The sequence below is a fragment of the Coffea arabica genome, chromosome 11e (genome assembly GCF_036785885.1).
Source record: "Coffea arabica cultivar ET-39 chromosome 11e, Coffea Arabica ET-39 HiFi, whole genome shotgun sequence".
Taxonomy (NCBI): domain Eukaryota; kingdom Viridiplantae; phylum Streptophyta; class Magnoliopsida; order Gentianales; family Rubiaceae; genus Coffea; species Coffea arabica.
Genome location: NC_092331.1, coordinates 33,214,194 through 33,239,372, shown reverse-complemented (window position 1 = coordinate 33,239,372; position 25,179 = coordinate 33,214,194). Strand labels below are relative to the sequence as shown.

The 25,179-nt window shown below is 42.6% G+C and overlaps 47 non-coding genes across 47 annotated transcripts; all 47 read right to left on the bottom strand.

Moving 5' to 3' along the window:
- Window positions 1-201: 201 nt before the first annotated feature.
- Window positions 202-320, bottom strand: LOC140022359 (5S ribosomal RNA). Its single transcript, XR_011826341.1, has one exon. It is a non-coding gene; the product is annotated as a 5S ribosomal RNA (ribosomal RNA).
- Window positions 321-736: 416 nt separating this feature from the next.
- Window positions 737-855, bottom strand: LOC140022358 (5S ribosomal RNA). Its single transcript, XR_011826340.1, has one exon. It is a non-coding gene; the product is annotated as a 5S ribosomal RNA (ribosomal RNA).
- Window positions 856-1,270: 415 nt separating this feature from the next.
- LOC140022357 (5S ribosomal RNA) lies at window positions 1,271-1,389 on the bottom strand. The gene has a single exon (XR_011826339.1). It is a non-coding gene; the product is annotated as a 5S ribosomal RNA (ribosomal RNA).
- A 416-nt stretch (window positions 1,390-1,805) lies between these two features.
- Window positions 1,806-1,924, bottom strand: LOC140022355 (5S ribosomal RNA). The gene has a single exon (XR_011826337.1). It is a non-coding gene; the product is annotated as a 5S ribosomal RNA (ribosomal RNA).
- A 416-nt stretch (window positions 1,925-2,340) lies between these two features.
- On the bottom strand, window positions 2,341-2,459 carry LOC140022354 (5S ribosomal RNA). The gene has a single exon (XR_011826336.1). It is a non-coding gene; the product is annotated as a 5S ribosomal RNA (ribosomal RNA).
- Window positions 2,460-2,875: 416 nt separating this feature from the next.
- On the bottom strand, window positions 2,876-2,994 carry LOC140022353 (5S ribosomal RNA). The gene has a single exon (XR_011826335.1). It is a non-coding gene; the product is annotated as a 5S ribosomal RNA (ribosomal RNA).
- Window positions 2,995-3,410: 416 nt separating this feature from the next.
- On the bottom strand, window positions 3,411-3,529 carry LOC140022352 (5S ribosomal RNA). The gene has a single exon (XR_011826334.1). It is a non-coding gene; the product is annotated as a 5S ribosomal RNA (ribosomal RNA).
- A 416-nt stretch (window positions 3,530-3,945) lies between these two features.
- On the bottom strand, window positions 3,946-4,064 carry LOC140022351 (5S ribosomal RNA). The gene has a single exon (XR_011826333.1). It is a non-coding gene; the product is annotated as a 5S ribosomal RNA (ribosomal RNA).
- A 416-nt stretch (window positions 4,065-4,480) lies between these two features.
- Window positions 4,481-4,599, bottom strand: LOC140022350 (5S ribosomal RNA). The gene has a single exon (XR_011826332.1). It is a non-coding gene; the product is annotated as a 5S ribosomal RNA (ribosomal RNA).
- Window positions 4,600-5,015: 416 nt separating this feature from the next.
- On the bottom strand, window positions 5,016-5,134 carry LOC140022349 (5S ribosomal RNA). The gene has a single exon (XR_011826331.1). It is a non-coding gene; the product is annotated as a 5S ribosomal RNA (ribosomal RNA).
- Window positions 5,135-5,549: 415 nt separating this feature from the next.
- Window positions 5,550-5,668, bottom strand: LOC140022348 (5S ribosomal RNA). The gene has a single exon (XR_011826330.1). It is a non-coding gene; the product is annotated as a 5S ribosomal RNA (ribosomal RNA).
- A 416-nt stretch (window positions 5,669-6,084) lies between these two features.
- On the bottom strand, window positions 6,085-6,203 carry LOC140022347 (5S ribosomal RNA). Its single transcript, XR_011826329.1, has one exon. It is a non-coding gene; the product is annotated as a 5S ribosomal RNA (ribosomal RNA).
- A 416-nt stretch (window positions 6,204-6,619) lies between these two features.
- LOC140022346 (5S ribosomal RNA) lies at window positions 6,620-6,738 on the bottom strand. The gene has a single exon (XR_011826328.1). It is a non-coding gene; the product is annotated as a 5S ribosomal RNA (ribosomal RNA).
- Window positions 6,739-7,154: 416 nt separating this feature from the next.
- LOC140022344 (5S ribosomal RNA) lies at window positions 7,155-7,273 on the bottom strand. Its single transcript, XR_011826325.1, has one exon. It is a non-coding gene; the product is annotated as a 5S ribosomal RNA (ribosomal RNA).
- Window positions 7,274-7,689: 416 nt separating this feature from the next.
- On the bottom strand, window positions 7,690-7,808 carry LOC140022343 (5S ribosomal RNA). Its single transcript, XR_011826324.1, has one exon. It is a non-coding gene; the product is annotated as a 5S ribosomal RNA (ribosomal RNA).
- Window positions 7,809-8,224: 416 nt separating this feature from the next.
- LOC140022342 (5S ribosomal RNA) lies at window positions 8,225-8,343 on the bottom strand. The gene has a single exon (XR_011826323.1). It is a non-coding gene; the product is annotated as a 5S ribosomal RNA (ribosomal RNA).
- Window positions 8,344-8,758: 415 nt separating this feature from the next.
- Window positions 8,759-8,877, bottom strand: LOC140022341 (5S ribosomal RNA). Its single transcript, XR_011826322.1, has one exon. It is a non-coding gene; the product is annotated as a 5S ribosomal RNA (ribosomal RNA).
- Window positions 8,878-9,293: 416 nt separating this feature from the next.
- On the bottom strand, window positions 9,294-9,412 carry LOC140022339 (5S ribosomal RNA). Its single transcript, XR_011826321.1, has one exon. It is a non-coding gene; the product is annotated as a 5S ribosomal RNA (ribosomal RNA).
- Window positions 9,413-9,828: 416 nt separating this feature from the next.
- On the bottom strand, window positions 9,829-9,947 carry LOC140021964 (5S ribosomal RNA). Its single transcript, XR_011825946.1, has one exon. It is a non-coding gene; the product is annotated as a 5S ribosomal RNA (ribosomal RNA).
- A 417-nt stretch (window positions 9,948-10,364) lies between these two features.
- On the bottom strand, window positions 10,365-10,483 carry LOC140022338 (5S ribosomal RNA). Its single transcript, XR_011826320.1, has one exon. It is a non-coding gene; the product is annotated as a 5S ribosomal RNA (ribosomal RNA).
- A 416-nt stretch (window positions 10,484-10,899) lies between these two features.
- Window positions 10,900-11,018, bottom strand: LOC140022337 (5S ribosomal RNA). Its single transcript, XR_011826319.1, has one exon. It is a non-coding gene; the product is annotated as a 5S ribosomal RNA (ribosomal RNA).
- Window positions 11,019-11,434: 416 nt separating this feature from the next.
- Window positions 11,435-11,553, bottom strand: LOC140024363 (5S ribosomal RNA). The gene has a single exon (XR_011828336.1). It is a non-coding gene; the product is annotated as a 5S ribosomal RNA (ribosomal RNA).
- A 417-nt stretch (window positions 11,554-11,970) lies between these two features.
- LOC140022336 (5S ribosomal RNA) lies at window positions 11,971-12,089 on the bottom strand. Its single transcript, XR_011826318.1, has one exon. It is a non-coding gene; the product is annotated as a 5S ribosomal RNA (ribosomal RNA).
- Window positions 12,090-12,505: 416 nt separating this feature from the next.
- On the bottom strand, window positions 12,506-12,624 carry LOC140022335 (5S ribosomal RNA). Its single transcript, XR_011826317.1, has one exon. It is a non-coding gene; the product is annotated as a 5S ribosomal RNA (ribosomal RNA).
- Window positions 12,625-13,040: 416 nt separating this feature from the next.
- Window positions 13,041-13,159, bottom strand: LOC140022334 (5S ribosomal RNA). The gene has a single exon (XR_011826316.1). It is a non-coding gene; the product is annotated as a 5S ribosomal RNA (ribosomal RNA).
- A 416-nt stretch (window positions 13,160-13,575) lies between these two features.
- On the bottom strand, window positions 13,576-13,694 carry LOC140022332 (5S ribosomal RNA). The gene has a single exon (XR_011826314.1). It is a non-coding gene; the product is annotated as a 5S ribosomal RNA (ribosomal RNA).
- A 416-nt stretch (window positions 13,695-14,110) lies between these two features.
- LOC140032460 (5S ribosomal RNA) lies at window positions 14,111-14,229 on the bottom strand. The gene has a single exon (XR_011836386.1). It is a non-coding gene; the product is annotated as a 5S ribosomal RNA (ribosomal RNA).
- Window positions 14,230-14,643: 414 nt separating this feature from the next.
- Window positions 14,644-14,762, bottom strand: LOC140023805 (5S ribosomal RNA). Its single transcript, XR_011827771.1, has one exon. It is a non-coding gene; the product is annotated as a 5S ribosomal RNA (ribosomal RNA).
- A 416-nt stretch (window positions 14,763-15,178) lies between these two features.
- LOC140023412 (5S ribosomal RNA) lies at window positions 15,179-15,297 on the bottom strand. Its single transcript, XR_011827381.1, has one exon. It is a non-coding gene; the product is annotated as a 5S ribosomal RNA (ribosomal RNA).
- A 416-nt stretch (window positions 15,298-15,713) lies between these two features.
- LOC140032459 (5S ribosomal RNA) lies at window positions 15,714-15,832 on the bottom strand. The gene has a single exon (XR_011836385.1). It is a non-coding gene; the product is annotated as a 5S ribosomal RNA (ribosomal RNA).
- Window positions 15,833-16,249: 417 nt separating this feature from the next.
- Window positions 16,250-16,368, bottom strand: LOC140023804 (5S ribosomal RNA). The gene has a single exon (XR_011827770.1). It is a non-coding gene; the product is annotated as a 5S ribosomal RNA (ribosomal RNA).
- Window positions 16,369-16,784: 416 nt separating this feature from the next.
- On the bottom strand, window positions 16,785-16,903 carry LOC140023411 (5S ribosomal RNA). Its single transcript, XR_011827380.1, has one exon. It is a non-coding gene; the product is annotated as a 5S ribosomal RNA (ribosomal RNA).
- A 416-nt stretch (window positions 16,904-17,319) lies between these two features.
- Window positions 17,320-17,438, bottom strand: LOC140023281 (5S ribosomal RNA). Its single transcript, XR_011827251.1, has one exon. It is a non-coding gene; the product is annotated as a 5S ribosomal RNA (ribosomal RNA).
- Window positions 17,439-17,855: 417 nt separating this feature from the next.
- On the bottom strand, window positions 17,856-17,974 carry LOC140023410 (5S ribosomal RNA). Its single transcript, XR_011827379.1, has one exon. It is a non-coding gene; the product is annotated as a 5S ribosomal RNA (ribosomal RNA).
- A 416-nt stretch (window positions 17,975-18,390) lies between these two features.
- On the bottom strand, window positions 18,391-18,509 carry LOC140022331 (5S ribosomal RNA). The gene has a single exon (XR_011826313.1). It is a non-coding gene; the product is annotated as a 5S ribosomal RNA (ribosomal RNA).
- A 416-nt stretch (window positions 18,510-18,925) lies between these two features.
- LOC140022330 (5S ribosomal RNA) lies at window positions 18,926-19,044 on the bottom strand. Its single transcript, XR_011826312.1, has one exon. It is a non-coding gene; the product is annotated as a 5S ribosomal RNA (ribosomal RNA).
- Window positions 19,045-19,460: 416 nt separating this feature from the next.
- LOC140022329 (5S ribosomal RNA) lies at window positions 19,461-19,579 on the bottom strand. Its single transcript, XR_011826311.1, has one exon. It is a non-coding gene; the product is annotated as a 5S ribosomal RNA (ribosomal RNA).
- A 416-nt stretch (window positions 19,580-19,995) lies between these two features.
- LOC140032458 (5S ribosomal RNA) lies at window positions 19,996-20,114 on the bottom strand. The gene has a single exon (XR_011836384.1). It is a non-coding gene; the product is annotated as a 5S ribosomal RNA (ribosomal RNA).
- A 417-nt stretch (window positions 20,115-20,531) lies between these two features.
- Window positions 20,532-20,650, bottom strand: LOC140023859 (5S ribosomal RNA). The gene has a single exon (XR_011827824.1). It is a non-coding gene; the product is annotated as a 5S ribosomal RNA (ribosomal RNA).
- Window positions 20,651-21,066: 416 nt separating this feature from the next.
- LOC140023409 (5S ribosomal RNA) lies at window positions 21,067-21,185 on the bottom strand. Its single transcript, XR_011827378.1, has one exon. It is a non-coding gene; the product is annotated as a 5S ribosomal RNA (ribosomal RNA).
- A 416-nt stretch (window positions 21,186-21,601) lies between these two features.
- On the bottom strand, window positions 21,602-21,720 carry LOC140023280 (5S ribosomal RNA). The gene has a single exon (XR_011827250.1). It is a non-coding gene; the product is annotated as a 5S ribosomal RNA (ribosomal RNA).
- A 417-nt stretch (window positions 21,721-22,137) lies between these two features.
- LOC140023408 (5S ribosomal RNA) lies at window positions 22,138-22,256 on the bottom strand. Its single transcript, XR_011827377.1, has one exon. It is a non-coding gene; the product is annotated as a 5S ribosomal RNA (ribosomal RNA).
- A 417-nt stretch (window positions 22,257-22,673) lies between these two features.
- LOC140024759 (5S ribosomal RNA) lies at window positions 22,674-22,792 on the bottom strand. The gene has a single exon (XR_011828735.1). It is a non-coding gene; the product is annotated as a 5S ribosomal RNA (ribosomal RNA).
- A 412-nt stretch (window positions 22,793-23,204) lies between these two features.
- On the bottom strand, window positions 23,205-23,323 carry LOC140032354 (5S ribosomal RNA). Its single transcript, XR_011836280.1, has one exon. It is a non-coding gene; the product is annotated as a 5S ribosomal RNA (ribosomal RNA).
- A 416-nt stretch (window positions 23,324-23,739) lies between these two features.
- Window positions 23,740-23,858, bottom strand: LOC140022328 (5S ribosomal RNA). Its single transcript, XR_011826310.1, has one exon. It is a non-coding gene; the product is annotated as a 5S ribosomal RNA (ribosomal RNA).
- A 416-nt stretch (window positions 23,859-24,274) lies between these two features.
- LOC140022327 (5S ribosomal RNA) lies at window positions 24,275-24,393 on the bottom strand. Its single transcript, XR_011826309.1, has one exon. It is a non-coding gene; the product is annotated as a 5S ribosomal RNA (ribosomal RNA).
- Window positions 24,394-24,809: 416 nt separating this feature from the next.
- On the bottom strand, window positions 24,810-24,928 carry LOC140032457 (5S ribosomal RNA). The gene has a single exon (XR_011836383.1). It is a non-coding gene; the product is annotated as a 5S ribosomal RNA (ribosomal RNA).
- Between the last annotated feature and the right edge of the window lie 251 nt (window positions 24,929-25,179).

Here is a 25,179-nt window from a genome sequence, read left to right as displayed (position 1 = left end):
GCGCTGATACATTTGCGCCGACAAATTTGATCGACGATCCGGGCTTTGATCGAGCCGTACCGTTCCTGATTTGTCTCGCGCCTTCAGATCCTCCTTCAGCCTTCGACAAGAAGCAAAATATTAAGCAATCGTTCCGACGGAGCTAAATTACTACAGGATAAAGAACGAATAGGAAATTTGGATTTCGAAACAAAAAAGAGAGGGGTGCAACACGAGGACTTCCCAGGGGGTCACCAATCCAAGTACTACTCTCGCCCAAACACGCTTAATTTCGAAGTTCTGATGGGATCCGGTGCATTAGTGCTGGTATGATCGCACCCGCCATATTCCTTTCGCTTTATTCTTTTAAACTACCCCGTCCTGCGAAGCAGTGTGGCTTTTCTAGACCGAAATTAATTTTAAGCGTCAATTCAAGCATTTTCCTATTATCCTTTTATTTATTTGCTTTCATAATTTTTTTTGTTATTGATTTGCCCCCTGTTTTTTTCCATCATCCCGCAACTCTACATTATCATGAAATCAATCCTTCACGCTTGCACTGATACATTTGCGCCGACAAATTTGAGCGACGATCCGGGCTTTGATCGAGCCGTACCGTTCCTGATTTGTCTCGCGCCTTCAGATCCTCCTTCACACTTCGACAAGAAGCAAAATATTAAACAATCGTTCCGACGGAGCTAAATTACTACAGGATAAAGAACGAATAGGAAATTTGGATTTCGAAACAAAAAAGAGAGGGGTGCAACACGAGGACTTCCCAGGGGGTCACCAATCCAAGTACTACTCTCGCCCAAACACGCTTAATTTCGAAGTTCTGATGGGATCCGGTGCATTAGTGCTGGTATGATCGCACCCGCCATATTCCTTTCGCTTTATTCTTTTAAACTACCCCGTCCTGCGAAGCAGTGTGGCTTTTCTAGACCGAAATTCATTTTAAGCGTCAATTCAAGCATTTTCCTATTATCCTTTTATTTATTTGCTTTCATATTTTTTTTGTTATTGATTTGCCCCCTGTTTTTTTCCATCATCCCGCAACTCTAAATTATCATGAAATCAATCCTTCACGCTTGCGCTGATACATTTGCGCCGACAAATTTGAGCGACGATCCGGGCTTTGATCGCGCCGTACCGTTCCTGATTTGTCTCGCGCCTTCAGATCCTCCTTCACGCTTCGACAAGAAGCAAAATATTAAGCAATCGTTCCGACGGAGCTAAATTACTACAGGATAAAGAACGAATAGGAAATTTGGATTTCGAAACAAAAAAGAGAGGGGTGCAACACGAGGACTTCCCAGGGGGTCACCAATCCAAGTACTACTCTCGCCCAAACACGCTTAATTTCGAAGTTCTGATGGGATCCGGTGCATTAGTGCTGGTATGATCGCACCCGCCATATTCCTTTCGCTTTATTCTTTTAAACTACCCCGTCCTGCGAAGCAGTGTGGCTTTTCTAGACCGAAATTCATTTTAAGCGTCAATTCAAGCATTTTCCTATTATCCTTTTATTTATTTGCTTTCATATTTTTTTTTGTTATTGATTTGCCCCCTGTTTTTTTCCATCATCCCGCAACTCTAAATTATCATGAAATCAATCATTCACGCTTGCGCTGATACATTTGCGCCGACAAATTTGAGCGACGATCCGGGCTTTGATCGAGCCGTACCGTTCCTGATTTCTCTCGCGCCTTCAGATCCTCCTTCACGCTTCGACAAGAAGCAAAATATTAAGCAATCGTTCCGACGGAGCTAAATTACTACAGGATAAAAAACGAATAGGAAATTTGGATTTCGAAACAAAAAAGAGAGGGGTGCAACACGAGGACTTCCCAGGGGGTCACCAATCCAAGTACTACTCTCGCCCAAACACGCTTAATTTCGAAGTTCTGATGGGATCCGGTGCATTAGTGCTGGTATGATCGCACCCGCCATATTCCTTTCGCTTTATTCTTTTAAACTACCCCGTCCTGCGAAGCAGTGTGGCTTTTCTAGACCGAAATTCATTTTAAGCGTCAATTCAAGCATTTTCCTATTATCCTTTTATTTATTTGCTTTCATATTTTTTTTTGTTATTGATTTGCCCCCTGTTTTTTTCCATCATCCCGCAACTCTAAATTATCATGAAATCAATCATTCACGCTTGCGCTGATACATTTGCGCCGACAAATTTGAGCGACGATCCGGGCTTTGATCGAGCCGTACCGTTCCTGATTTGTCTCGCGCCTTCAGATCCTCCTTCACGCTTCGACAAGAAGCAAAATATTAAGCAATCGTTCCGACGGAGCTAAATTACTACAGGATAAAGAACGAATAGGAAATTTGGATTTCGAAACAAAAAAGAGAGGGGTGCAACACGAGGACTTCCCAGGGGGTCACCAATCCAAGTACTACTCTCGCCCAAACACGCTTAATTTCGAAGTTCTGATGGGATCCGGTGCATTAGTGCTGGTATGATCGCACCCGCCATATTCCTTTCGCTTTATTCTTTTAAACTACCCCGTCCTGCGAAGCAGTGTGGCTTTTCTAGACCGAAATTCATTTTAAGCGTCAATTCAAGCATTTTCCTATTATCCTTTTATTTATTTGCTTTCATATTTTTTTTTGTTATTGATTTGCCCCCTGTTTTTTTCCATCATCCCGCAACTCTAAATTATCATGAAATCAATCCTTCACGCTTGCGCAGATACATTTGCGCCGACAAATTTGAGCGACGATCCGGGCTTTGATCGAGCCGTACCGTTCCTGATTTGTCTCGCGCCTTCAGATCCTCCTTCACGCTTCGACAAGAAGCAAAATTTTAAGCAATCGTTCCGACGGAGCTAAATTACTACAGGATAAAGAACGAATAGGAAATTTGGATTTCGAAACAAAAAAGAGAGGGGTGCAACACGAGGACTTCCCAGGGGGTCACCAATCCAAGTACTACTCTCGCCCAAACACGCTTAATTTCGAAGTTCTGATGGGATCCGGTGCATTAGTGCTGGTATGATCGCACCCGCCATATTCCTTTCGCTTTATTCTTTTAAACTACCCAGTCCTGCGAAGCAGTGTGGCTTTTCTAGACCGAAATTCATTTTAAGCGTCAATTCAAGCATTTTCCTATTATCCTTTTATTTATTTGCTTTCATACTTTTTTTTGTTATTGATTTGCCCCCTGTTTTTTTCCATCATCCCGCAACTCTACATTATCATGAAATCAATCCTTCACGCTTGCGCTGATACATTTGCGCCGACAAATTTGATCGACGATCCGGGCTTTGATCGAGCCGTACCGTTCCTGATTTGTCTCGCGCCTTCAGATCCTCCTTCAGCCTTCGACAAGAAGCAAAATATTAAGCAATCGTTCCGACGGAGCTAAATTACTACAGGATAAAGAACGAATAGGAAATTTGGATTTCGAAACAAAAAAGAGAGGGGTGCAACACGAGGACTTCCCAGGGGGTCACCAATCCAAGTACTACTCTCGCCCAAACACGCTTAATTTCGAAGTTCTGATGGGATCCGGTGCATTAGTGCTGGTATGATCGCACCCGCCATATTCCTTTCGCTTTATTCTTTTAAACTACCCAGTCCTGCGAAGCAGTGTGGCTTTTCTAGACCGAAATTCATTTTAAGCGTCAATTCAAGCATTTTCCTATTATCCTTTTATTTATTTGCTTTCATAATTTTTTTTGTTATTGATTTGCCCCCTGTTTTTTTCCATCATCCCGCAACTCTACATTATCATGAAATCAATCCTTCACGCTTGCGCTGATACATTTGCGCCGACAAATTTGAGCGACGATCCGGGCTTTGATCGAGCCGTACCGTTCCTGATTTGTCTCGCGCCTTCAGATCCTCCTTCACGCTTCGACAAGAAGCAAAATATTAAGCAATCGTTCCGACGGAGCTAAATTACTACAGGATAAAGAACGAATAGGAAATTTGGATTTCGAAACAAAAAAGAGAGGGGTGCAACACGAGGACTTCCCAGGGGGTCACCAATCCAAGTACTACTCTCGCCCAAACACGCTTAATTTCGAAGTTCTGATGGGATCCGGTGCATTAGTGCTGGTATGATCGCACCCGCCATATTCCTTTCGCTTTATTCTTTTAAACTACCCAGTCCTGCGAAGCAGTGTGGCTTTTCTAGACCGAAATTCATTTTAAGCGTCAATTCAAGCATTTTCCTATTATCCTTTTATTTATTTGCTTTCATAACTTTTTTTGTTATTGATTTGCCCCCTGTTTTTTTCCATCATCCCGCAACTCTACATTATCATGAAATCAATCCTTCACGCTTGCGCTGATACATTTGCGCCGACAAATTTGATCGACGATCCGGGCTTTGATCGAGCCGTACCGTTCCTGATTTGTCTCGCGCCTTCAGATCCTCCTTCAGCCTTCGACAAGAAGCAAAATATTAAGCAATCGTTCCGACGGAGCTAAATTACTACAGGATAAAGAACGAATAGGAAATTTGGATTTCGAAACAAAAAAGAGAGGGGTGCAACACGAGGACTTCCCAGGGGGTCACCAATCCAAGTACTACTCTCGCCCAAACACGCTTAATTTCGAAGTTCTGATGGGATCCGGTGCATTAGTGCTGGTATGATCGCACCCGCCATATTCCTTTCGCTTTATTCTTTTAAACTACCCCGTCCTGCGAAGCAGTGTGGCTTTTCTAGACCGAAATTAATTTTAAGCGTCAATTCAAGCATTTTCCTATTATCCTTTTATTTATTTGCTTTCATAATTTTTTTTGTTATTGATTTGCCCCCTGTTTTTTTCCATCATCCCGCAACTCTACATTATCATGAAATCAATCCTTCACGCTTGCACTGATACATTTGCGCCGACAAATTTGAGCGACGATCCGGGCTTTGATCGAGCCGTACCGTTCCTGATTTGTCTCGCGCCTTCAGATCCTCCTTCACACTTCGACAAGAAGCAAAATATTAAACAATCGTTCCGACGGAGCTAAATTACTACAGGATAAAGAACGAATAGGAAATTTGGATTTCGAAACAAAAAAGAGAGGGGTGCAACACGAGGACTTCCCAGGGGGTCACCAATCCAAGTACTACTCTCGCCCAAACACGCTTAATTTCGAAGTTCTGATGGGATCCGGTGCATTAGTGCTGGTATGATCGCACCCGCCATATTCCTTTCGCTTTATTCTTTTAAACTACCCCGTCCTGCGAAGCAGTGTGGCTTTTCTAGACCGAAATTCATTTTAAGCGTCAATTCAAGCATTTTCCTATTATCCTTTTATTTATTTGCTTTCATATTTTTTTTGTTATTGATTTGCCCCCTGTTTTTTTCCATCATCCCGCAACTCTAAATTATCATGAAATCAATCCTTCACGCTTGCGCTGATACATTTGCGCCGACAAATTTGAGCGACGATCCGGGCTTTGATCGCGCCGTACCGTTCCTGATTTGTCTCGCGCCTTCAGATCCTCCTTCACGCTTCGACAAGAAGCAAAATATTAAGCAATCGTTCCGACGGAGCTAAATTACTACAGGATAAAGAACGAATAGGAAATTTGGATTTCGAAACAAAAAAGAGAGGGGTGCAACACGAGGACTTCCCAGGGGGTCACCAATCCAAGTACTACTCTCGCCCAAACACGCTTAATTTCGAAGTTCTGATGGGATCCGGTGCATTAGTGCTGGTATGATCGCACCCGCCATATTCCTTTCGCTTTATTCTTTTAAACTACCCCGTCCTGCGAAGCAGTGTGGCTTTTCTAGACCGAAATTCATTTTAAGCGTCAATTCAAGCATTTTCCTATTATCCTTTTATTTATTTGCTTTCATATTTTTTTTTGTTATTGATTTGCCCCCTGTTTTTTTCCATCATCCCGCAACTCTAAATTATCATGAAATCAATCATTCACGCTTGCGCTGATACATTTGCGCCGACAAATTTGAGCGACGATCCGGGCTTTGATCGAGCCGTACCGTTCCTGATTTCTCTCGCGCCTTCAGATCCTCCTTCACGCTTCGACAAGAAGCAAAATATTAAGCAATCGTTCCGACGGAGCTAAATTACTACAGGATAAAGAACGAATAGGAAATTTGGATTTCGAAACAAAAAAGAGAGGGGTGCAACACGAGGACTTCCCAGGGGGTCACCAATCCAAGTACTACTCTCGCCCAAACACGCTTAATTTCGAAGTTCTGATGGGATCCGGTGCATTAGTGCTGGTATGATCGCACCCGCCATATTTCTTTCGCTTTATTCTTTTAAACTACCCCGTCCTGCGAAGCAGTGTGGCTTTTCTAGACCGAAATTCATTTTAAGCGTCAATTCAAGCATTTTCCTATTATCCTTTTATTTATTTGCTTTCATATTTTTTTTTGTTATTGATTTGCCCCCTGTTTTTTTCCATCATCCCGCAACTCTAAATTATCATGAAATCAATCATTCACGCTTGCGCTGATACATTTGCGCCGACAAATTTGAGCGACGATCCGGGCTTTGATCGAGCCGTACCGTTCCTGATTTGTCTCGCGCCTTCAGATCCTCCTTCACGCTTCGACAAGAAGCAAAATATTAAGCAATCGTTCCGACGGAGCTAAATTACTACAGGATAAAGAACGAATAGGAAATTTGGATTTCGAAACAAAAAAGAGAGGGGTGCAACACGAGGACTTCCCAGGGGGTCACCAATCCAAGTACTACTCTCGCCCAAACACGCTTAATTTCGAAGTTCTGATGGGATCCGGTGCATTAGTGCTGGTATGATCGCACCCGCCATATTCCTTTCGCTTTATTCTTTTAAACTACCCCGTCCTGCGAAGCAGTGTGGCTTTTCTAGACCGAAATTCATTTTAAGCGTCAATTCAAGCATTTTCCTATTATCCTTTTATTTATTTGCTTTCATATTTTTTTTTGTTATTGATTTGCCCCCTGTTTTTTTCCATCATCCCGCAACTCTAAATTATCATGAAATCAATCCTTCACGCTTGCGCAGATACATTTGCGCCGACAAATTTGAGCGACGATCCGGGCTTTGATCGAGCCGTACCGTTCCTGATTTGTCTCGCGCCTTCAGATCCTCCTTCACGCTTCGACAAGAAGCAAAATTTTAAGCAATCGTTCCGACGGAGCTAAATTACTACAGGATAAAGAACGAATAGGAAATTTGGATTTCGAAACAAAAAAGAGAGGGGTGCAACACGAGGACTTCCCAGGGGGTCACCAATCCAAGTACTACTCTCGCCCAAACACGCTTAATTTCGAAGTTCTGATGGGATCCGGTGCATTAGTGCTGGTATGATCGCACCCGCCATATTCCTTTCGCTTTATTCTTTTAAACTACCCAGTCCTGCGAAGCAGTGTGGCTTTTCTAGACCGAAATTCATTTTAAGCGTCAATTCAAGCATTTTCCTATTATCCTTTTATTTATTTGCTTTCATACTTTTTTTTGTTATTGATTTGCCCCCTGTTTTTTTCCATCATCCCGCAACTCTACATTATCATGAAATCAATCCTTCACGCTTGCGCTGATACATTTGCGCCGACAAATTTGATCGACGATCCGGGCTTTGATCGAGCCGTACCGTTCCTGATTTGTCTCGCGCCTTCAGATCCTCCTTCAGCCTTCGACAAGAAGCAAAATATTAAGCAATCGTTCCGACGGAGCTAAATTACTACAGGATAAAGAACGAATAGGAAATTTGGATTTCGAAACAAAAAAGAGAGGGGTGCAACACGAGGACTTCCCAGGGGGTCACCAATCCAAGTACTACTCTCGCCCAAACACGCTTAATTTCGAAGTTCTGATGGGATCCGGTGCATTAGTGCTGGTATGATCGCACCCGCCATATTCCTTTCGCTTTATTCTTTTAAACTACCCCGTCCTGCGAAGCAGTGTGGCTTTTCTAGACCGAAATTAATTTTAAGCGTCAATTCAAGCATTTTCCTATTATCCTTTTATTTATTTGCTTTCATAATTTTTTTTGTTATTGATTTGCCCCCTGTTTTTTTCCATCATCCCGCAACTCTACATTATCATGAAATCAATCCTTCACGCTTGCGCTGATACATTTGCGCCGACAAATTTGAGCGACGATCCGGGCTTTGATCGAGCCGTACCGTTCCTGATTTGTCTCGCGCCTTCAGATCCTCCTTCACGCTTCGACAAGAAGCAAAATATTAAGCAATCGTTCCGACGGAGCTAAATTACTACAGGATAAAGAACGAATAGGAAATTTGGATTTCGAAACAAAAAAGAGAGGGGTGCAACACGAGGACTTCCCAGGGGGTCACCAATCCAAGTACTACTCTCGCCCAAACACGCTTAATTTCGAAGTTCTGATGGGATCCGGTGCATTAGTGCTGGTATGATCGCACCCGCCATATTCCTTTCGCTTTATTCTTTTAAACTACCCCGTCCTGCGAAGCAGTGTGGCTTTTCTAGACCGAAATTCATTTTAAGCGTCAATTCAAGCATTTTCCTATTATCCTTTTATTTATTTGCTTTCATATTTTTTTTGTTATTGATTTGCCCCCTGTTTTTTTCCATCATCCCGCAACTCTAAATTATCATGAAATCAATCCTTCACGCTTGCGCTGATACATTTGCGCCGACAAATTTGAGCGACGATCCGGGCTTTGATCGAGCCGTACCGTTCCTGATTTGTCTCGCGCCTTCAGATCCTCCTTCACGCTTCGACAAGAAGCAAAATATTAAGCAATCGTTCCGACGGAGCTAAATTACTACAGGATAAAGAACGAATAGGAAATTTGGATTTCGAAACAAAAAAGAGAGGGGTGCAACACGAGGACTTCCCAGGGGGTCACCAATCCAAGTACTACTCTCGCCCAAACACGCTTAATTTCGAAGTTCTGATGGGATCCGGTGCATTAGTGCTGGTATGATCGCACCCGCCATATTCCTTTCGCTTTATTCTTTTAAACTACCCAGTCCTGCGAAGCAGTGTGGCTTTTCTAGACCGAAATTCATTTTAAGCGTCAATTCAAGCATTTTCCTATTATCCTTTTATTTATTTGCTTTCATAACTTTTTTTGTTATTGATTTGCCCCCTGTTTTTTTCCATCATCCCGCAACTCTACATTATCATGAAATCAATCCTTCACGCTTGCGCTGATACATTTGCGCCGACAAATTTGATCGACGATCCGGGCTTTGATCGAGCCGTACCGTTCCTGATTTGTCTCGCGCCTTCAGATCCTCCTTCAGCCTTCGACAAGAAGCAAAATATTAAGCAATCGTTCCGACGGAGCTAAATTACTACAGGATAAAGAACGAATAGGAAATTTGGATTTCGAAACAAAAAAGAGAGGGGTGCAACACGAGGACTTCCCAGGGGGTCACCAATCCAAGTACTACTCTCGCCCAAACACGCTTAATTTCGAAGTTCTGATGGGATCCGGTGCATTAGTGCTGGTATGATCGCACCCGCCATATTCCTTTCGCTTTATTCTTTTAAACTACCCCGTCCTGCGAAGCAGTGTGGCTTTTCTAGACCGAAATTAATTTTAAGCGTCAATTCAAGCATTTTCCTATTATCCTTTTATTTATTTGCTTTCATAATTTTTTTTGTTATTGATTTGCCCCCTGTTTTTTTCCATCATCCCGTAACTCTACATTATCATGAAATCAATCCTTCACGCTTGCACTGATACATTTGCGCCGACAAATTTGAGCGACGATCCGGGCTTTGATCGAGCCGTACCGTTCCTGATTTGTCTCGCGCCTTCAGATCCTCCTTCACGCTTCGACAAGAAGCAAAATATTAAGCAATCGTTCCGACGGAGCTAAATTACTACAGGATAAAGAACGAATAGAAAATTTGAATTTCGAAACAAAAAAGAGAGGGGTGCAACAAGAGGAATTCCCTGGGGGTCACCCATCCTAGCACTACTCTCGCCCAAGCATGCTTAACTTCGGAGTTCTGATGGGATCCGGTGCATTAGTGCTGGTATGATCGCACCCGCCATGTTCCTTTCGCTTTATTCTTTTAAACTACCCCGTCCTGCGAAGCAGTGTGGCTTTTCTAGACCGAAATTCATTTTAAGCGTCAATTCAAGCGTTTTCCTATTATCCTTTTATTTATTTGCTTTCATATTTTTTTTTTGTTATTGATTTGCCCCCTGTTTTTTTCCATCATCCCGCAACTCTAAATTATCATGAAATCAATCCTTCACGCTTGCGCTGATACATTTGCGCCGACAAATTTGAGCGACGATCCGGGTTTTGATCGAGCCGTACCGTTCCTGATTTGTCTCGCGCCTTCAGATCCTCCTTCACGCTTCGACAAGAAGCAAAATATTAAGCAATCGTTCCGATGGAGCTAAATTACTACAGGATAAAGAACGAATAGGAAATTTGGATTTCGAAACAAAAAAGAGAGGGGTGCAACACGAGGACTTCCCAGGGGGTCACCAATCCAAGTACTACTCTCGCCCAAACACGCTTAATTTCGAAGTTCTGATGGGATCCGGTGCATTAGTGCTGGTATGATCGCACCCGCCATATTCCTTTCGCTTTATTCTTTTAAACTACCCAGTCCTGCGAAGCAGTGTGGCTTTTCTAGACCGAAATTCATTTTAAGCGTCAATTCAAGCATTTTCCTATTATCCTTTTATTTATTTGCTTTCATAATTTTTTTTGTTATTGATTTGCCCCCTGTTTTTTTCCATCATCCCGCAACTCTACATTATCATGAAATCAATCCTTCACGCTTGCGCTGATACATTTGCGCCGACAAATTTGATCGACGATCCGGGCTTTGATCGAGCCGTACCGTTCCTGATTTGTCTCGCGCCTTCAGATCCTCCTTCAGCCTTCGACAAGAAGCAAAATATTAAGCAATCGTTCCGACGGAGCTAAATTACTACAGGATAAAGAACGAATAGGAAATTTGGATTTCGAAACAAAAAAGAGAGGGGTGCAACACGAGGACTTCCCAGGGGGTCACCAATCCAAGTACTACTCTCGCCCAAACACGCTTAATTTCGAAGTTCTGATGGGATCCGGTGCATTAGTGCTGGTATGATCGCACCCGCCATATTCCTTTCGCTTTATTCTTTTAAACTACCCCGTCCTGCGAAGCAGTGTGGCTTTTCTAGACCGAAATTAATTTTAAGCGTCAATTCAAGCATTTTCCTATTATCCTTTTATTTATTTGCTTTCATAATTTTTTTTGTTATTGATTTGCCCCCAATTTTTTACCATCATCCCGCAACTCTACATTATCATGAAATCAATCCTTCACGCTTGCACTGATACATTTGCGCCGACAAATTTGAGCGACGATCCGGGCTTTGATCGAGCCGTACCGTTCCTGATTTGTCTCGCGCCTTCAGATCCTCCTTCACGCTTCGACAAGAAGCAAAATATTAAGCAATCGTTCCGACGGAGCTAAATTACTACAGGATAAAGAACGAATAGAAAATTTGAATTTCGAAACAAAAAAGAGAGGGGTGCAACAAGAGGAATTCCCTGGGGGTCACCCATCCTAGCACTACTCTCGCCCAAGCATGCTTAAATTCGGAGTTCTGATGGGATCCGGTGCATTAGTGCTGGTATGATCGCACCCGCCATGTTCTTTTCGCTTTATTCTTTTAAACTACCCCGTCCTGCGAAGCAGTGTGGCTTTTCTAGACCGAAATTCATTTTAAGCGTCAATTCAAGCGTTTTCCTATTATCCTTTTATTTATTTGCTTTCATATTTTTTTTTTGTTATTGATTTGCCCCCTGTTTTTTTCCATCATCCCGCAACTCTAAATTATCATGAAATCAATCCTTCACGCTTGCGCTGATACATTTGCGCCGACAAATTTGAGCGACGATCCGGGCTTTGATCGAGCCGTACCGTTCCTGATTTGTCTCGCGCCTTCAGATCCTCCTTCACGCTTCGACAAGAAGCAAAATATTAAGCAATCGTTCCGACGGAGCTAAATTACTACAGGATAAAGAACGAATAGGAAATTTGGATTTCGAAACAAAAAAGAGAGGGGTGCAACACGAGGACTTCCCAGGGGGTCACCAATCCAAGTACTACTCTCGCCCAAACACGCTTAATTTCGAAGTTCTGATGGGATCCGGTGCATTAGTGCTGGTATGATCGCACCCGCCATATTTCTTTCGCTTTATTCTTTTAAACTACCCCGTCCTGCGAAGCAGTGTGGCTTTTCTAGACCGAAATTCATTTTAAGCGTCAATTCAAGCATTTTCCTATTATCCTTTTATTTATTTGCTTTCATATTTTTTTTTGTTATTGATTTGCCCCCTGTTTTTTTCCATCATCCCGCAACTCTAAATTATCATGAAATCAATCATTCACGCTTGCGCTGATACATTTGCGCCGACAAATTTGAGCGACGATCCGGGCTTTGATCGAGCCGTACCGTTCCTGATTTGTCTCGCGCCTTCAGATCCTCCTTCACGCTTCAACAAGAAGCAAAATATTAAGCAATCGTTCCGACGGAGCTAAATTACTACAGGATAAAGAACGAATAGGAAATTTGGATTTCGAAACAAAAAAGAGAGGGGTGCAACACGAGGACTTCCCAGGGGGTCACCAATCCAAGTACTACTCTCGCCCAAACACGCTTAATTTCGAAGTTCTGATGGGATCCGGTGCATTAGTGCTGGTATGATCGCACCCGCCATATTCCTTTCGCTTTATTCTTTTAAACTACCCCGTCCTGCGAAGCAGTGTGGCTTTTCTAGACCGAAATTCATTTTAAGCGTCAATTCAAGCATTTTCCTATTATCCTTTTATTTATTTGCTTTCATATTTTTTTTTGTTATTGATTTGCCCCCTGTTTTTTTCCATCATCCCGCAACTCTAAATTATCATGAAATCAATCCTTCACGCTTGCGCTGATACATTTGCGCCGACAAATTTGAGCGACGATCCGGGCTTTGATCGAGCCGTACCGTTCCTGATTTGTCTCGCGCCTTCAGATCCTCCTTCACGCTTCGACAAGAAGCAAAATATTAAGCAATCGTTCCGACGGAGCTAAATTACTACAGGATAAAGAACGAATAGGAAATTTGGATTTCGAAACAAAAAAGAGAGGGGTGCAACACGAGGACTTCCCAGGGGGTCACCAATCCAAGTACTACTCTCGCCCAAACACGCTTAATTTCGAAGTTCTGATGGGATCCGGTGCATTAGTGCTGGTATGATCGCACCCGCCATATTCCTTTCGCTTTATTCTTTTAAACTACCCAGTCCTGCGAAGCAGTGTGGCTTTTCTAGACCGAAATTCATTTTAAGCGTCAATTCAAGCATTTTCCTATTATCCTTTTATTTATTTGCTTTCATAATTTTTTTTGTTATTGATTTGCCCCCTGTTTTTTTCCATCATCCCGCAACTCTACATTATCATGAAATCAATCCTTCACGCTTGCGCTGATACATTTGCGCCGACAAATTTGATCGACGATCCGGGCTTTGATCGAGCCGTACCGTTCCTGATTTGTCTCGCGCCTTCAGATCCTCCTTCAGCCTTCGACAAGAAGCAAAATATTAAGCAATCGTTCCGACGGAGCTAAATTACTACAGGATAAAGAACGAATAGGAAATTTGGATTTCGAAACAAAAAAGAGAGGGGTGCAACACGAGGACTTCCCAGGGGGTCACCAATCCAAGTACTACTCTCGCCCAAACACGCTTAATTTCGAAGTTCTGATGGGATCCGGTGCATTAGTGCTGGTATGATCGCACCCGCCATATTCCTTTCGCTTTATTCTTTTAAACTAACCCGTCCTGCGAAGCAGTGTGGCTTTTCTAGACCGAAATTAATTTTAAGCGTCAATTCAAGCATTTTCCTATTATCCTTTTATTTATTTGCTTTCATAATTTTTTTTGTTATTGATTTGCCCCCTGTTTTTTTCCATCATCCCGCAACTCTACATTATCATGAAATCAATCCTTCACGCTTGCACTGATACATTTGCGCCGACAAATTTGAGCGACGATCCGGGCTTTGATCGAGCCGTACCGTTCCTGATTTGTCTCGCGCCTTCAGATCCTCCTTCACGCTTCGACAAGAAGCAAAATATTAAGCAATCGTTCCGACGGAACTAAATTACTACAGGATAAAGAACGAATAGAAAATTTGAATTTCGAAACAAAAAAGAGAGGGGTGCAACAAGAGGAATTCCCAGGGGGTCACCCATCCTAGCACTACTCTCGCCCAAGCATGCTTAACTTCGGAGTTCTGATGGGATCCGGTGCATTAGTGCTGGTATGATCGCACCCGCCATGTTCCTTTCGCTTTATTCTTTTAAACTACCCCGTCCTGCGAAGCAGTGTGGCTTTTCTAGACCGAAATTCATTTTAAGCGTCAATTCAAGCGTTTTCCTATTATCCTTTTATTTATTTGCTTTCATATTTTTTTTTTGTTATTGATTTGCCCCCTGTTTTTTTCCATCATCCCGCACTAAATTATCATCAAATCAATCCTTCACGCTTGCGCTGATACATTTGCGCCGATAAATTTGAGCGACGATCCGGGGTTTGATCGAGCCGTACCGTTCCTGATTTGTCTCGCGCCTTCAGATCCGCCTTCACGCTTCGAGACGAAGCAAAATATAAAGCAATCGTTCCGAAGGACCTAAATTACTACAGGATAAAGAACGAATAGGAAATTTGGATTTCGAAACAAAAAAGAGAGGGGTGCAACACGAGGACTTCCCAGGGGGTCACCAATCCAAGTACTACTCTCGCCCAAACACGCTTAATTTCGAAGTTCTGATGGGATCCAGTGCATTAGTGCTGGTATGATCGCACCCGCCATATTCCTTTCGCTTTATTCTTTTAAACTACCCCGTCCTGCGAAGCAGTGTGGCTTTTCTAGACCGAAATTCATTTTAAGCGTCAATTCAAGCATTTTCCTATTATCCTTTTATTTATTTGCTTTCGTAATTTTTTTTGTTATTGATTTGCCCCCTGTTTTTTTCCATCATCCCGCAACTCTACATTATCATGAAATCAATCCTTCACGCTTGCGCTGATACATTTGCGCCGATAAATTTGAGCGACGATCCGGGCTTTGATCGAGCCGTACCGTTCCTGATTTGTCTCGCGCCTTCAGATCCGCCTTCATGCTTCGAGAAGAAGCAAAATATAAAGAAATCGTTCCGAAGGACCTAAATTACTACAGGATAAAGAACGAATAGAAAATTTGAATTTCGAAACAAAAAAGAGAGGGGTGCAACAAGAGGAATTCCCAGGGGGTCACCCATCCTAATACTGCTCACGCCCAAGCACGCTTAACTTCGGAGTTCTGATGGGATACGGTGCATTAGTGCTGGTATGATCGCACCCACAACGTTCCTTTCGCTTTATTCTTTTAAACTACCCCGTCCTGCGAAGCAGTGTGGCTTTTCTAGACCGAAATTCATTTTAAGCGTGAATTCAAGCATTTTCCTATTATCCTTTTATTTATTTGCTTTCATAATTTTTTTTGTTATTGATTTGCCCCCTGTTTTTTTCCATCATCCCGCAACTCTACATTATCATGAAATCAATCCTTCACGCTTGCGCTGATACATTTGCGCCGACAAATTTGAGCGACGATCCGGGCTTTGATCGAGCCGTACCGTTCCTGATTTGTCTCGCGCCTTCAGATCCTCCTTCACGCTTCGACAAGAAGCAAAATATTAAGCAATCGTTCCGACGGAGCTAAATTACTACAGGATAAAGAACGAATAGAAAATTTGAATTTCGAAACAAAAAAGAGAGGGGTGCAACAAGAGGAATTCCCAGGGGGTCACCCATCCTAGCACTACTCTCGCCCAAGCATGCTTAACTTCGGAGTTCTGATGGGATCCGGTGCATTAGTGCTGGTATGATCGCACCCGCCATGTTCCTTTCGCTTTATTCTTTTAAACTACCCCGTCCTGCGAAGCAGTGTGGCTTTTCTAGACCGAAATTCATTTTAAGCGTCAATTCAAGCGTTTTCCTATTATCCTTTTATTTATTTGCTTTCATATTTTTTTTTTGTTATTGATTTGCCCCCTGTTTTTTTCCATCATCCCGCAACTCTAAATTATCATCAAATCAATCCTTCACGCTTGCGCTGATACATTTGCGCCGATAAATTTGAGCGACGATCCGGGGTTTGATCGAGCCGTACCGTTCCTGATTTGTCTCGCGCCTTCAGATCCGCCTTCACGCTTCGAGACGAAGCAAAATATAAAGCAATCGTTCCGAAGGACCTAAATTACTACAGGATAAAGAACGAATAGGAAATTTGGATTTCGAAACAAAAAAGAGAGGGGTGCAACACGAGGACTTCCCAGGGGGTCACCAATCCAAGTACTACTCTCGCCCAAACACGCTTAATTTCGAAGTTCTGATGGGATCCAGTGCATTAGTGCTGGTATGATCGCACCCGCCATATTCCTTTCGCTTTATTCTTTTAAACTACCCCGTCCTGCGAAGCAGTGTGGCTTTTCTAGACCGAAATTCATTTTAAGCGTCAATTCAAGCATTTTCCTATTATCCTTTTATTTATTTGCTTTCGTAATTTTTTTTGTTATTGATTTGCCCCCTGTTTTTTTCCATCATCCCGCAACTCTACATTATCATGAAATCAATCCTTCACGCTTGCGCTGATACATTTGCGCCGATAAATTTGAGCGACGATCCGGGCTTTGATCGAGCCGTACCGTTCCTGATTTGTCTCGCGCCTTCAGATCCGTCTTCATGCTTCGAGAAGAAGCAAAATATAAAGAAATCGTTCCGAAGGACCTAAATTACTACAGGATAAAGAACGAATAGAAAATTTGAATTTCGAAACAAAAAAGAGAGGGGTGCAACAAGAGGAATTCCCAGGGGGTCACCCATCCTAATACTGCTCACGCCCAAGCACGCTTAACTTCGGAGTTCTGATGGGATACGGTGCATTAGTGCTGGTATGATCGCACCCACAACGTTCCTTTCGCTTTATTCTTTTAAACTACCCCGTCCTGCGAAGCAGTGTGGCTTTTCTAGACCGAAATTCATTTTAAGCGTGAATTCAAGCATTTTCCTATTATCCTTTTATTTATTTGCTTTCATAATTTTTTTTGTTATTGATTTGCCCCCTGTTTTTTTCCATCATCCCGCAACTCTACATTATCATGAAATCAATCCTTCACGCTTGCGCTGATACATTTGCGCCGACAAATTTGAGCGACGATCCGGGCTTTGATCGAGCCGTACCGTTCCTGATTTGTCTCGCGCCTTCAGATCCTCCTTCACGCTTCGACAAGAAGCAAAATATTAAGCAATCGTTCCGACGGAGCTAAATTACTACAGGATAAAGAACGAATAGAAAATTTGAATTTCGAAACAAAAAAGAGAGGGGTGCAACAAGAGGATTTCCCAGGGGGTCACCCATCCTAACACTACTCTCGCCCAAGCATGCTTAACTTCGGAGTTCTGATGGGATCCGGTGCATTAGTGCTGGTATGATCGCACCCGCCATGTTCCTTTCGCTTTATTCTTTTAAACTACCCCGTCCTGCGAAGCAGTGTGGCTTTTCTAGACCGAAATTCATTTTAAGCGTCAATTCAAGCATTTTCCTATTATCCTTTTATTTTTTTGCTTTCATATTTTTTTTTTGTTATTGATTTGCCCCCTGTTTTTTTCCATCATCCCGCAACTCTAAATTATCATGAAATCAATCCTTCACGCTTGCGCTGATACATTTGCGCCGATAAATTTGAGCGACGATCCGGGCTTTGATCGAGCCGTACCGTTCCTGATTTGTCTCGCGCCTTCAGATCCGCCTTCATGCTTCGAGAAGAAGCAAAATATAAAGAAATCGTTCCGAAGGACCTAAATTACTACAGGATAAAGAACGAATAGAAAATTTGAATTTCGAAACAAAAAAGAGAGGGGTGCAACAAGAGGAATTCCCAGGGGGTCACCCATCCTAATACTGCTCACGCCCAAGCACGCTTAACTTCGGAGTTCTGATGGGATACGGTGCATTAGTGCTGGTATGATCGCACCCACAACGTTCTTTTCGCTTTATTCTTTTAAACTACCCCGTCCTGCGAAGCAGTGTGGCTTTTCTAGACCGAAATTCATTTTAAGCGTCAATTCAAGCATTTTCCTATTATCCTTTTATTTATTTGCTTTCATATTTTTTTTTGTTATTGATTTGCCCCCTGTTTTTTTCCATCATCCCGCAACTCTAAATTATCATGAAATCAATCATTCACGCTTGCGCTGATACATTTGCGCCGACAAATTTGAGCGACGATCCGGGCTTTGATCGAGCCGTACCGTTCCTGATTTGTCTCGCGCCTTCAGATCCTCCTTCACGCTTCGACAAGAAGCAAAATATTAAGCAATCGTTCCGACGGAGCTAAATTACTACAGGATAAAGAACGAATAGGAAATTTGGATTTCGAAACAAAAAAGAGAGGGGTGCAACACGAGGACTTCCCAGGGGGTCACCAATCCAAGTACTACTCTCGCCCAAACACGCTTAATTTCGAAGTTCTGATGGGATCCGGTGCATTAGTGCTGGTATGATCGCACCCGCCATATTCCTTTCGCTTTATTCTTTTAAACTACCCTGTCCTGCGAAGCAGTGTGGCTTTTCTAGACCGAAATTCATTTTAAGCGTCAATTCAAGCATTTTCCTATTATCCTTTTATTTATTTGCTTTCATATTTTTTTTTGTTATTGATTTGCCCCCTGTTTTTTTCCATCATCCCGCAACTCTAAATTATCATGAAATCAATCCTTCACGCTTGCGCTGATACATTTGCGCCGACAAATTTGAGCGACGATCCGGGCTTTGATCGAGCCGTACCGTTCCTGATTTGTCTCGCGCCTTCAGATCCTCCTTCACGCTTCGACAAGAAGCAAAATATTAAGCAATCGTTCCGACGGAGCTAAATTACTACAGGATAAAGAACGAATAGGAAATTTGGATTTCGAAACAAAAAAGAGAGGGGTGCAACACGAGGACTTCCCAGGGGGTCACCAATCCAAGTACTACTCTCGCCCAAACACGCTTAATTTCGAAGTTCTGATGGGATCCGGTGCATTAGTGCTGGTATGATCGCACCCGCCATATTCCTTTCGCTTTATTCTTTTAAACTACCCAGTCCTGCGAAGCAGTGTGGCTTTTCTAGACCGAAATTCATTTTAAGCGTCAATTCAAGCATTTTCCTATTATCCTTTTATTTATTTGCTTTCATAATTTTTTTTGTTATTGATTTGCCCCCTGTTTTTTTCCATCATCCCGCAACTCTACATTATCATGAAATCAATCCTTCACGCTTGCGCTGATACATTTGCGCCGACAAATTTGATCGACGATCCGGGCTTTGATCGAGCCGTACCGTTCCTGATTTGTCTCGCGCCTTCAGATCCTCCTTCAGCCTTCGACAAGAAGCAAAATATTAAGCAATCGTTCCGACGGAGCTAAATTACTACAGGATAAAGAACGAATAGGAAATTTGGATTTCGAAACAAAAAAGAGAGGGGTGCAACACGAGGACTTCCCAGGGGGTCACCAATCCAAGTACTACTCTCGCCCAAACACGCTTAATTTCGAAGTTCTGATGGGATCCGGTGCATTAGTGCTGGTATGATCGCACCCGCCATATTCCTTTCGCTTTATTCTTTTAAACTACCCCGTCCTGCGAAGCAGTGTGGCTTTTCTAGACCGAAATTAATTTTAAGCGTCAATTCAAGCATTTTCCTATTATCCTTTTATTTATTTGCTTTCATAATTTTTTTTGTTATTGATTTGCCCCCTGTTTTTTTCCATCATCCCGCAACTCTACATTATCATGAAATCAATCCTTCACGCTTGCACTGATACATTTGCGCCGACAAATTTGAGCGACGATCCGGGCTTTGATCGAGCCGTACCGTTCCTGATTTGTCTCGCGCCTTCAGATCCTCCTTCACGCTTCGACAAGAAGCAAAATATTAAGCAATCGTTCCGACGGAGCTAAATTACTACAGGATAAAGAACGAATAGAAAATTTGAATTTCGAAACAAAAAAGAGAGGGGTGCAACAAGAGGAATTCCCAGGGGGTCACCCATCCTAGCACTACTCTCGCCCAAGCATGCTTAACTTCGGAGTTCTGATGGGATCCGGTGCATTAGTGCTGGTATGATCGCACCCGCCATGTTCCTTTCGCTTTATTCTTTTAAACTACCCCGTCCTGCGAAGCAGTGTGGCTTTTCTAGACCGAAATTCATTTTAAGCGTCAATTCAAGCGTTTTCCTATTATCCTTTTATTTATTTGCTTTCATATTTTTTTTTTGTTATTGATTTGCCCCCTGTTTTTTTCCATCATCCCGCAACTCTAAATTATCATCAAATCAATCCTTCACGCTTGCGCTGATACATTTGCGCCGATAAATTTGAGCGACGATCCGGGGTTTGATCGAGCCGTACCGTTCCTGATTTGTCTCGCGCCTTCAGATCCGCCTTCACGCTTCGAGACGAAGCAAAATATAAAGCAATCGTTCCGAAGGACCTAAATTACTACAGGATAAAGAACGAATAGGAAATTTGGATTTCGAAACAAAAAAGAGAGGGGTGCAACACGAGGACTTCCCAGTGGGTCACCAATCCAAGTACTACTCTCGCCCAAACACGCTTAATTTCGAAGTTCTGATGGGATCCGGTGCATTAGTGCTGGTATGATCGCACCCGCCATATTCCTTTCGCTTTATTCTTTTAAACTACCCCGTCCTGTGAAGCAGTGTGGCTTTTCTAGACCGAAATTCATTTTAAGCGTCAATTCAAGCATTTTCCTATTATCCTTTTATTTATTTGCTTTCGTAATTTTTTTTGTTATTGATTTGCCCCCTGTTTTTTTCCATCATCCCGCAACTCTACATTATCATGAAATCAATCCTTCACGCTTGCGCTGATACATTTGCGCCGATAAATTTGAGCGACGATCCGGGCTTTGATCGAGCCGTACCGTTCCTGATTTGTCTCGCGCCTTCAGATCCGCCTTCATGCTTCGAGAAGAAGCAAAATATAAAGAAATCGTTCCGAAGGACCTAAATTACTACAGGATAAAGAACGAATAGAAAATTTGAATTTCGAAACAAAAAAGAGAGGGGTGCAACAAGAGGAATTCCCAGGGGGTCACCCATCCTAATACTGCTCACGCCCAAGCACGCTTAACTTCGGAGTTCTGATGGGATACGGTGCATTAGTGCTGGTATGATCGCACCCACAACGTTCCTTTCGCTTTATTCTTTTAAACTACCCCGTCCTGCGAAGCAGTGTGGCTTTTCTAGACCGAAATTCATTTTAAGCGTGAATTCAAGCATTTTCCTATTATCCTTTTATTTATTTGCTTTCATAATTTTTTTTGTTATTGATTTGCCCCCTGTTTTTTTCCATCATCCCGCAACTCTACATTATCATGAAATCAATCCTTCACGCTTGCGCTGATACATTTGCGCCGACAAATTTGAGCGACGATCCGGGCTTTGATCGAGCCGTACCGTTCCTGATTTGTCTCGCGCCTTCAGATCCTCCTTCACGCTTCGACAAGAAGCAAAATATTAAGCAATCGTTCCGACGGAGCTAAATTACTACAGGATAAAGAACGAATAGAAAATTTGAATTTCGAAACAAAAAAGAGAGGGGTGCAACAAGAGGATTTCCCAGGGGGTCACCCATCCTAACACTACTCTCGCCCAAGCATGCTTAACTTCGGAGTTCTGATGGGATCCGGTGCATTAGTGCTGGTATGATCGCACCCGCCATGTTCCTTTCGCTTTATTCTTTTAAACTACCCCGTCCTGCGAAGCAGTGTGGCTTTTCTAGACCGAAATTCATTTTAAGCGTCAATTCAAGCGTTTTCCTATTATCCTTTTATTTATTTGCTTTCATATTTTTTTTTTGTTATTGATTTGCCCCCTGTTTTTTTCCATCATCCCGCAACTCTAAATTATCATGAAATCAATCCTTCACGCTTGCGCTGATACATTTGCGCCGATAAATTTGAGCGACGATCCGGGGTTTGATCGAGCCGTACCGTTCCTGATTTGTCTCGCGCCTTCAGATCCGCCTTCATGCTTCGAGAAGAAGCAAAATATAAAGAAATCGTTCCGAAGGACCTAAATTACTACAGGATAAAGAACGAATAGAAAATTTGAATTTCGAAACAAAAAAGAGAGGGGTGCAACAAGAGGAATTCCCAGGGGGTCACCCATCCTAATACTGCTCACGCCCAAGCACGCTTAACTTCGGAGTTCTGATGGGATACGGTGCATTAGTGCTGGTATGATCGCACCCACAACGTTCCTTTCGCTTTATTCTTTTAAACTACCCCGTCCTGCGAAGCAGTGTGGCTTTTCTAGACCGAAATTCATTTTAAGCGTCAATTCAAGCATTTTCCTATTATCCTTTTATTTATTTGCTTTCATATTTTTTTTTTGTTATTGATTTGCCCCCTGTTTTTTTCCATCATCCCGCAACTCTAAATTATCATGAAATCAATCCTTCACGCTTGCGGTGATACATTTGCGCCGACAAATTTGAGCGACGATCCGGGCTTTGATCGAGCCGTACCGTTCCTGATTTGTCTCGCGCCTTCAGATCCTCCTTCACGCTTCGACAAGAAGCAAAATATTAAGCAATCGTTCCGACGGAGCTAAATTACTACAGGATAAAGAACGAATAGGAAATTTGGATTTCGAAACAAAAAAGAGAGGGGTGCAACACGAGGACTTCCCAGGGGGTCACCAATCCAAGTACTACTCTCGCCGAAACACGCTTAATTTCGAAGTTCTGATGGGATCCGGTGCATTAGTGCTGGTATGATCGCACCCGCCATATTCCTTTCGCTTTATTCTTTTAAACTACCCCGTCCTGCGAAGCAGTGTGGCTTTTCTAGACCGAAATTCATTTTAAGCGTCAATTCAAGCATTTTCCTATTATCCTTTTATTTATTTGCTTTCATAATTTTTTTTATATTGATTTGCCCCCTGTTTTTTTCCATCATCCCGCAACTCTAAATTATCATGAAATCAATCCTTCACGCTTGCGCTGATACATTTGCGCCGACAAATTTGAGCGACGATTCGGGCTTTGATCGAGCCGTACCGTTCCTGATTTGTCTCGCTTCAGATCCGCCTTCATGCTTCGAGAAGAAGCAAAATATAAAGCAATCGTTCCGAAGGACCTAAATTACTACAGGATAAAGAACGAATAGAAAATTTGAATTTCGAAACAAAAAAGAGAGGGGTGCAACAAGAGGACTTCCCAAGGGGTCACCCATCCTAGTACTACTCTCGCCCAAGCACGCTTAATTTCGAAGTTCTGATGGGATTCGGTGCATTAGTGCTGGTATGATCGCACCCGCCATATTCCTTTCGCTTTATTCTTTTAAACTACCCCGTCCTGCGAAGCAGTGTGGCTTTTCTAGACCGAAATTCATTTTAAGCGTCAATTCAAGCATTTTCCTATTATCCTTTTATTTATTTGCTTTCATATTTTTTTTTGTTATTGATTTGCCCCCTGTTTTTTTCCATCATCCCGCAACTCTAAATTATCATGAAATCAATCCTTCACGCTTGCGCTGATACATTTGCGCCGACAAATTTGAGCGACGATCCGGGCTTTGATCGAGCCGTACCGTTCCTGATTTGTCTCGCGCCTTCAGATCCTCCTTCACGCTTCGACAAGAAGCAAAATATTAAGCAATCGTTCCGACGGAGCTAAATTACTACAGGATAAAGAACGAATAGGAAATTTGGATTTCGAAACAAAAAAGAGAGGGGTGCAACACGAGGACTTCCCAGGGGGTCACCAATCCAAGTACTACTCTCGCCCAAACACGCTTAATTTCGAAGTTCTGATGGGATCCGGTGCATTAGTGCTGGTATGATCGCACCCGCCATATTCCTTTCACTTTATTCTTTTAAACTACCCAGTCCTGCGAAGCAGTGTGGCTTTTCTAGACCGAAATTCATTTTAAGCGTCAATTCAAGCATTTTCCTATTATCCTTTTATTTATTTGCTTTCATAATTTTTTTTGTTATTGATTTGCCCCCTGTTTTTTTCAATCATCCCGCAACTCTACATTATCATGAAATCAATCCTTCACGCTTGCGCTGATACATTTGCGCCGACAAATTTGATCGACGATCCGGGCTTTGATCGAGCCGTACCGTTCCTGATTTGTCTCGCGCCTTCAGATCCTCCTTCACCCTTCGACAAGAAGCAAAATATTAAGCAATCGTTCCGACGGAGCTAAATTACTACAGGATAAAGAACGAATAGGAAATTTGGATTTCGAAACAAAAAAGAGAGGGGTGCAACACGAGGACTTCCCAGGGGGTCACCAATCCAAGTACTACTCTCGCCCAAACACGCTTAATTTCGAAGTTCTGATGGGATCCGGTGCATTAGTGCTGGTATGATCGCACCCGCCATATTCCTTTCGCTTTATTCTTTTAAACTACCCCGTCCTGCGAAGCAGTGTGGCTTTTCTAGACCGAAATTAATTTTAAGCGTCAATTCAAGCATTTTCCTATTATCCTTTTATTTATTTGCTTTCATAATTTTTTTTGTTATTGATTTGCCCCCTGTTTTTTTCCATCATCCCGCAACTCTACATTATCATGAAATCAATCCTTCACGCTTGCACTGATACATTTGCGCCGACAAATTTGAGCGACGATCCGGGCTTTGATCGTGCCGTACCGTTCCTGATTTGTCTCACGCCTTCAGATCCTCCTTCACGCTTCGACAAGAAGCAAAATATTAAGCAATCGTTCCGACGGAGCTAAATTACTACAGGATAAAGAACGAATAGAAAATTTGAATTTCGAAACAAAAAAGAGAGGGGTGCAACAAGAGGAATTCCCAGGGGGTCACCCATCCTAGCACTACTCTCGCCCAAGCATGCTTAACTTCGGAGTTCTGATGGGATCCGGTGCATTAGTGCTGGTATGATCGCACCCGCCATGTTCCTTTCGCTTTATTCTTTTAAACTACCCCGTCCTGCGAAGCAGTGTGGCTTTTCTAGACCGAAATTCATTTTAAGCGTCAATTCAAGCGTTTTCCTATTATCCTTTTATTTATTTGCTTTCATATTTTTTTTTTGTTATTGATTTGCCCCCTGTTTTTTTCCATCATCCCGCAACTCTAAATTATCATCAAATCAATCCTTCACGCTTGCGCTGATACATTTGCGCCGATAAATTTGAGCGAC